The sequence below is a fragment of the Brassica oleracea genome, chromosome C9 (assembly GCF_000695525.1).
Source record: "Brassica oleracea var. oleracea cultivar TO1000 chromosome C9, BOL, whole genome shotgun sequence".
In the NCBI taxonomy this organism is placed as follows: domain Eukaryota; kingdom Viridiplantae; phylum Streptophyta; class Magnoliopsida; order Brassicales; family Brassicaceae; genus Brassica; species Brassica oleracea.
This window is the reverse complement of record NC_027756.1, coordinates 51,062,349-51,070,913: the sequence shown is the minus strand read 5'-3', so window position 1 is coordinate 51,070,913 and position 8,565 is coordinate 51,062,349. Positions and strand designations below refer to the sequence as shown.

General features: G+C 34.3%; 1 long non-coding RNA gene and 1 pseudogene across 1 annotated transcript; both read right to left on the bottom strand.

Annotated features, from left to right (window-relative positions):
* Positions 1-3,424: 3,424 nt before the first annotated feature.
* LOC106316780 lies at positions 3,425-4,181 on the bottom strand. The gene is made up of 2 exons (XR_001264961.1): positions 3,861-4,181; positions 3,425-3,718 (listed from the first exon to the last, which is right to left on the bottom strand). It is a non-coding gene; the product is annotated as an uncharacterized LOC106316780 (long non-coding RNA).
* An 830-nt stretch (positions 4,182-5,011) lies between these two features.
* On the bottom strand, positions 5,012-7,560 carry LOC106315291 (annotated as a pseudogene).
* Positions 7,561-8,565: the final 1,005 nt, after the last annotated feature.

Genomic DNA, 8,565 nt, shown 5'->3' with positions numbered 1-8,565 from the left:
AAAAAATGTATTCATGTGTTGATTACCTGATAATCATATGATAATCATAGAATCGGAGAATGGAATATTCAACGCCATATTAAAGGACTTGTTACATCATATGTCATGTATTTATATTTAAGCTTTTATAAATATTTATAACTGATTTACTTACTCTTAAATTGATCTATGAAACTTTATAAAATGATTTTTAACTCTCTATGATTTATAAACTCTTATAAATTCGTTGTAAAAAATGTTATAAACTCTTACTATTACACATATAAATAAAAGTATTATTTATTTTTAACCAATTTATAAAGACTTATAAATAATTATAAACTCTTATTGATGGGTACATTTTTATAAGAGTTTATAAATGATACACAATACCTTTTAAATTTTTACAAAGGAAATACCAGTTTATATACATTTATAACATTTTATAAATTGATTTATAAGAGTTTATAAACTGATTTAGGGTTTATAAGGTAATTTTCGGGGTTTTAAGTTGAATTATTATTATTTATAAACTAATTTTAGTTTTAAAAGTGTTATAAACTGATTTATAAACCATTTATAAACCCTTAAAAACCCCTCATAAATTGGTGCATAAACTTTATAAATTGTTTTTATAAACTTTGTGAATGTTTTATAAACCCTTATAAATTATTTATATATCCTTAAAACCCGTTATAAAATATGCTACAAACCCTTATAAATTCTTTTATTAGACTTTCTAAATGGTTATAAGCTTTTAAAATGATTTAGAGTTCTTCTAACTGATTTATTTTACCTTTATAAGCTCTTATAAATTGTCTAAGTGAAGATATTATTTTATGTTATATAAATGTGTATATATATATATATATATGTGTGTTATTCAAATACTACTTTATAAAAGCTTATAAATTGTCTAAGTGAAGATATTCTTTTATGTTTTATAAACCTTTATATATATATATGTTATTCAAATAATAAAAGCTTATAAATTGTTTTAATGTATTAGCACAATATCATAAAAACCAGATTTATAAGAATCTGAGAGCATCTCTGTATAAACCCTTATAAATTGTCTAAGTGAAGATATTATTTTATGTTTCATAAACATGTATATATATGTTATTCAAATACCCTTTATAAAAACTTATAAATTGTTTTAATGTAGTAGCACAATATCATAAAAACCAGATTTATAAGAATCTGAGAGCATCTTTCTCAATAATTCATGTTTTATTGTAGTTCTCCTAGGAACTAACACCTTCACCGCTCTCTTTTTCGCTTTGCTTCTTGAATCTAAAAACACACTGTATTAACAAATCATATTAGTTTCATAACAGACGAATAATATAAAATCACACAATAAAAAGTGATCTATTGATTATAGTCTAAATCAAATCAACTGTCTAGAGAATCAAACCTTAACAGACCAAATAACATATACTAATCAAATCAAAAGCATATATCATAGATCAACATAAATCAGAAAAGGTATAAACTTTCATTCAAAATCATGAATCTTGCAGACAAAACTTGCTCAAACTTATCCAACATGCAAAAAATAATTGGAAAATCAAAGATTTATAGAGAGTGATAAAAAGAAAATATACACATTTGATTGGATTAACGAACACATCAATTAAATATCCAAACTTTAAGGAATTTATATATAATTAGATAATACTAAACAAATAAGAAAGGTCGTCTAAATGTGTGTGTGATTGAAAGACTGAAACTCATCATCAATTCAAACGTGTGTGTGATTGAAAATCTGATAGTCATGAAAAAGTGTTTCTGGATATTCTCCATCACATGCTTGATCACATAGCAATCCATTAAGAAACCAGAAACAACACATTAAAGCTCGATGAAGATGACGTCGGCGGAAGCTCATCTACTTTCTCTTACCTCAGCAGAACACTTCTCGGACAGTCAGCAATGAAGACGACGGCGGCAAGGCTCGATGAAGACGATGACGGCAAAGCTTGATGAAGACGACGACGGAAATGTTCGATGAAGACGACGACGATGAAAAGGTTCGATGAAGACGACGACGATGGAAAGGTTCGATGAAATTTCGACGGCGAAGCTTGATGGAGACGATGGATCTCGGCGAGAGAGAAAGAGGAAGATATGTTGAAGATAAGGAAATGTTAGTTTAGTCTTTTACACATTAATGAATGTGGTATTTATGAAAATGTTCTTTGATTGGTGGTAAAGTTAAATAGTACCAAATAAAGTGTAAAAGTAAAATTTTCTCAAAACTATATATCATTAGTCAGTCATACTACAGTATTGATAGCCATATGCATCCATGTGCAAATTAAAAACATATCAGCTTAAACCTTAAAGAGACGCTCACAATACTTAGATAGTAGCAGCAGGATACATAACTGTATAGTTTTTCTAAACTTTTTTTTATTAATTAAATAGAATGATTATTGTTTTGGTGATAAATATTTCCATATTACTGGAATTTGTTGAAATGATATTTTAAATATTTATTTTGGGATGGCGGAAAATATATCCATATTATTAACAAGTAGAAGCCCAAAAGTGTTGGGTTCACCTTCACTAATGTTACTAAGCTTTTTTGTCGATTAACCCTTAAGCCAAATTTATAGGGTCAGCTTATTGTTTACAAAATTCTAAAGAGCCCATCACCAATATTGACAACGTTCAGATTTGACAAACGTGCAATGTACGTCAAAAGTACATAGACTTTTCAAGTCAAAGCAAGAAATATATGTAATTTGTAATAACTAATAACCCCGGTTCGGAACAACCCCAGGCGCTAGTCGGGCGATAACCCCAGGTCTAGCGAGTTACCCAAAAATCAGGGAGTATTCGGGGATTACGCGGAGCCTAGTTTTAAATTTAATTTAATATATTTATAATATATTTAGCTAATTTTAAACATGATGACACAAATTCTTAGACATAATTATATAATTTTCTATATATAATTTTAAACAGTCTCTTTTTGATTCGTAAATGGTGGGTTTGGTACGAAAAAATCCCTAAATATAGTATGTATGTGTTTGTTTTGGGTTTGATAGCGAATTATAATTATTTAGTAATGAATAATTACATAAAATCTGTCAATGATGAGTAAAAAATAATCAACCGTGTTTTAACTTACACGGACGGAAAAAAAAAACTTAGGCGGTCAACGTGGGATTAGGCGGGAATTAGGTGGTCAACGCGGACATTAGGCGGTCTTACGCGGATCAACGCGGGTCAACATCTGGCTACACCGATTTGGGCATAATCGCCGCGGTCAACCTCTGAACAACGCCTAGACGGCCGCGTTTTTGAACAGGGCTAATAACCAATGACTATGCAGCTCATCAATGTTAAAGATTTGTTATTTTGTTATTTAACAATGGTTTAAGCTTTGTAGATTATCAGCAAGAGCCGACATCTCACTAATTGCAACCTTATATTCCACTTGATACAAAGAGTTTGAGGGAAGAACAAATACAAAGAGCAGCTGTCCATATACATAGTTCTTTTCTTTTAAGCATATATACATTACATCGAGATATATTACATATATATATAAGTTTCACACGAGGAGCTGCGAACATTAAAGAGAAATTGAATCCATACAACGTTTGATCAAGAGTACTTACTAGGTGTCCTGATGAGCATGCGGCTTATACATAGTTTATAACTGACTTACCGGATAATCAACCTTTGATATCCTGGTAATGAAGATCCGACCAGATACAAGCAGCTGAAAAAAATCCCATAGTTAAATAACTTTACTTGAATCAACATAGATAACACATAAGCCCAAAAAGCAGCTACAAGGCAAAAAGAACAAGAGCAAGACTTTAGCAAGTCTTCACTGTTAAATTATGACATTGAGGCAATACCTCCCTTATCTCGGTATCACTGCTTATTATAATAGTACCATTAGTTTGCTGATCCACGTATCTGTCACCATGTTCAAAACAGATCATCTCTCTTCTTTGGAAGATTGGTTAAATCACACAAAGCGAGACGGGGGTTTCTTCGGAAACTGATTTGCTGCTATCTTCAATCATTTTACACAAAAGGAAATATCAAAACTTTCAATAATTCAAACTATGTTGAATTGAATTGAGATGATAAGCACCCGGTGGGAGATCTGAAGAGTGGAGAAATTAGGGTGAAAACCGTCTGGATTTTTTTTTCGATCTCTATTTTTTTTATAATCAGTTTTGCGAACGTGATTTGGCTAGCGACGCGTGGTCTCACTGTATACGAAGTTCAATGAAGCCCAATATCATTAAAAAAAATCCAGGCCCATTATATTAATAGATTAGTGGGTCTATTATAAACATTTCATCAACAACAAAACGTATCTTAAATTCTTAATATTGTTTTTTATTGTCAACACACAACAGTTCTCACAATTCTTAGTTTTTTTTTGTGCAACTCACACTTCTTAGTTAACTGAAACTTTAAACAATGATGGAAGATAGAAATGTTATAAATTTTATCTAATCATATGTTTTTTTGTTAACTAACTTTGATAAACATCTTCTATCACCAACTTTTACTTACAGTAAGAATCTTGTGTAAGCTCTCATACGAAAGCTTTGTAACATTATGTAATTCTCTTGTAAGTAAAAATATGATGTACAAATGTACAACAAATAATTTTCTTCTTTACCAACAGTTTTTCCTTGTTAAATGGCTTACTTGAAAGAAAAAAATGTTTAATAGGAATTAAACACGAACCAAAGATACAAACAAAAAAGGTAGATGTTAGAAAAGCAGGAGAAAAGAGCCAACATAGAAATAGATATCAGTCTATCACAGCTGAAGTATGAATAATGCCAAACATCAGGCAAGGACGATGAAATTTCTCTTGTTCATTAACATCACAACAGAAAAGTTAAAATTGCAAGTTTATTTTATATAGTTTCTTATATGTGTCTAGAGACTCAACTAGAGTACTACGCAAAAAAAAAAAAAAATCAACATTTTGTTTTTGTTGCATGAACATAAGGTGAGTCAAATGACTCAAATACCTAGATAATCACCGGAGGTAGTGTTTGCGGAGAGTGGCACAACCACGGAGTGGTTAGTCCAGGAAGAAGCCCATGGCGTTGGCGAAGTGGCGAGTAGAGGCGATACCGTTAGAACGTGTGAGGATTACGGTGGCAGTGTTGCGACCAGGATCAGGGAATTGGCAGTTGGAGATAGGACTATTGACGAGCACCGCCAGACATTGCTGGTCCTGTCGGTCTCCTTTGACGGCAACTCTGTATCTTCCTCGGCGTCCTGTCACCGCCTCACCGACAACCTCCGATTTCAATGTCACACTGTCTTTGCACACTATTTTCACTTTTGCCCCTATTATTCAAACAGCACCCCCAAATATTCAAAGTTTTAATCCGTGTTTCTAACAATGTAACATACAACAAAAAATTTGAGTAAGGATATATGATTAGTAGAAGAAAATATAAGTAGCCGAAAATATAATCGTTAGTCTTACTTTCAAACGCCAGTCTATATATTTGGGATTAATGTAATTTTCATGTAAAATACAATATTGTGTCACTTTGCATGTTACTATCAGATCCAAATGATTAATTGATAATTACGCAGTGAAAAATACGAGGCGAACGAGTATGAAGATATACGCACCGGTGATATATTTGGTGGCGATTGTCTCAAATCCAAAGCGGCAAGTGTCGCAGTAAACACATCCTTCTATATGAAATGGCGTTCCAGCCGCCATGGCCGCAAGTGGCAGTAGCAAACACACATCACGGCGAGCAGAGGTGCATATGATATAGCCATCTCCATAAACAACTGAAGAATGATACTATAATTTTTGGAGTTTGTTTTTTTTTTTGTGAATTAATTATTTGCGAGCTACGTAGTATATATAAGAAGGAAGCTGAAAGGCACATGTATCAAAGATGTAAGGGTATCGCATTGTGTGCGAATTAAAAAAAAGCTTACTTAGTGTCGGCTAGATCCACTTGCGGGTCTTCCTCCGCAGTCTACGGCAAATGGGGATAGAGTTTGTGTTACCTCCTCCACATGTCAACTCGTACGGTTCTTGTTAATTATAGTCTATGTTTTAAGCTTTTTTTGAACAACCAATGCTTATATTAAAATTAAACGCCCAATGGGTTAAGTCGATTACAACCGAAGAGATTTTCGACGGTAAAATGATAAGCAAACATAACTAAAAGTCTAAAACATAAAAAAAGATAGTTGTGGCTAAGGAGAAAAAAAACTCGTAGAAAATCTTCACTTGATGTCCTAAAGTCGCATTCGAAAGAACATACCAAAGTCGAAATTGACATTGAAGAACCCAACCAATGGGTTTTGAGAACAGTTGAAAACCGTCTCTGAAAATGCATGGATCTCCCGACGTTGCAGTGACAGTGGAGTGCAGAGAAGTTGTCGGAATAGGACTACATACATAATCGTCGACGGTACAACCTCTAAAGAAAAACAGTTAACAAAGTCAGGAGAAGGCATTGACAATGATTGCTTGGCCGGCAAGAGATGCAAAAATCCAAACATGGTGAACATCCACAAGATCGAGGCCGCCTTAGTAACTACATAGTTACAGGTGAACATTGACAACCTCTACGTTTCGAGCTACAATTTTTTTTTTTTTGACAAGTATAGATTGTTATTTTCAGGATTATTTTCACTAGTTATTAGTTTATCATTTCTTCAGTCTACGTGAAAAGAACAAAACATGGTGAACATCTACAAGATCAAGGCCGCCTTAGTAACTACATAGACAGACTGGTCAGGGACCGCATTGACTCACTCCGAGGCTCTGCAAAGAGCAGCTTTGACACACTTGCAGGCTTGGATTGCAAGCTGATGAGAGAAGATGAGAGCTTTAGAATCAGTTTATAAATAGTTTCTATAAACACATCTCAAAACAAAGTTACATAGGTTGTAAAATTTTTTTTTGATCAGAACAAATTTAACATTCATTCAAAAATAACAAAAAAATCGTTTTCACAGAGTTTTCTAGACTGAATCAAAGGCATTGATTTTTATTTTTAAGTAGAAGACTAAGAAAACAATATGTTTTTATTAGATAAAAATTATTAAATATCCTCTTCAAATTGCGTAATGGCGTTTCCATACCGTAATTAGGATACATGTTTAGTTTGTAACATAGAGCGATGAGATAGCTGTTGTTTCGGTCCGATCCACAACGTGCTTTTGTTTCGTCTTAACTGTTGTGACGGATCAGATGCACTCCTAGACCAGATGCTCTACTAGAGGCAGACCGGATGCCCGTGCTGGAGGCCAGACGTTCAACTAGAGCAGATGTCCGTCACCAGATGTCCAATCCCTCGCTTAGTATGATATTGTCCGCTTTGGGCCTAAGCCCTCACGGATTTGTTTTTGGGTCGTTACTCCCAAAAGACCTGATACTAAGTGGAATTGGACCAGCTATATATATTAGACTTTATTTTGTCTAATATCCGATGTAAGACTTGGATTGCCTTTTTATTTATTCTGACAATCCTCCCCTCAAACCAAAAACCACAAAACCTTGGCTCTGATACCAATCTGTTGTGACGGACCAGATGCACTCATGGACCAGATGCATACAAGAACCAGACCGGATGCCCGTGCTGGAGGCCAGACGCTCAACTAGAGCAGATGTCCGTCACCAGATGTTCAATCCCTCGCTTAGTATGATATTGTCTGCTTTGGGTCTAAGCCCTCACGGATTTGTTTTTTGGATCGTTACTCCCAAAAGGCCTCATACTAAGTGGAATTAGACCAGCTATATATATTAAACTTTATTCTGTCTAATATCCGATGTGGAACTTAGATTACCTTTTTATTTATTCTGACATTAACGAAAGAGATCATTTTAACACTAGCGAGTAACCATGTTGATCCATGATTTTGTATCGTAGGTTGGTTATCTACAGTATTATTTAATTTAAATAAAAATTATAAATAGTGATGTCTAATTAATTTTTTCTTGATTAAATTCAGTTTTGACGTTAACCATGGCTTATAATAACAGGAAAAACTTTGGTACTTGGAAGGTGAAAGTGAGTGCTGGATTAGTAAGAGTCTTGTCCAATTGATGGTCGGTCACATTAGCAGCAATTGATCTTACGACCTAGACTTATTGGGCCCAGAGAAACCGATGACAGCCACTACACGTCTTAAATACAAACAAAATAGTCCACAAAAGAGAAAGCGCCAGAGAGACCCGACCCCAAGTCTGGAAAGCCGATAAGTCAACACGGAACTCTCCTTCCTCCAAGTCAGGCAAAGAAGCCGTGTGAGAAACATTCTTTGAACATGTGATTAAGGAGGGAGGAGTACGAAGATGAGGTGGCGATGAGGATGTAGGCGTGGGACATGGAAGGGATGCCTCTAGGGAAGGAGTCCCCAAGTCTCCTTTGCAAAGTAAGCCGTATTCTTCTTCGCCGTGAAGCAAACAGAGTTTTTTTATTGTTGGGTGCAAATGTTAGAAGCAAACAAAGTTGTTTTGGGTCAAAGTGCAAACACAGATTTTAACCGAACAGAGGGATACACAAGCAAGCTCGAAGTGATTCTCTGTCGACAAAGCAAGGTACA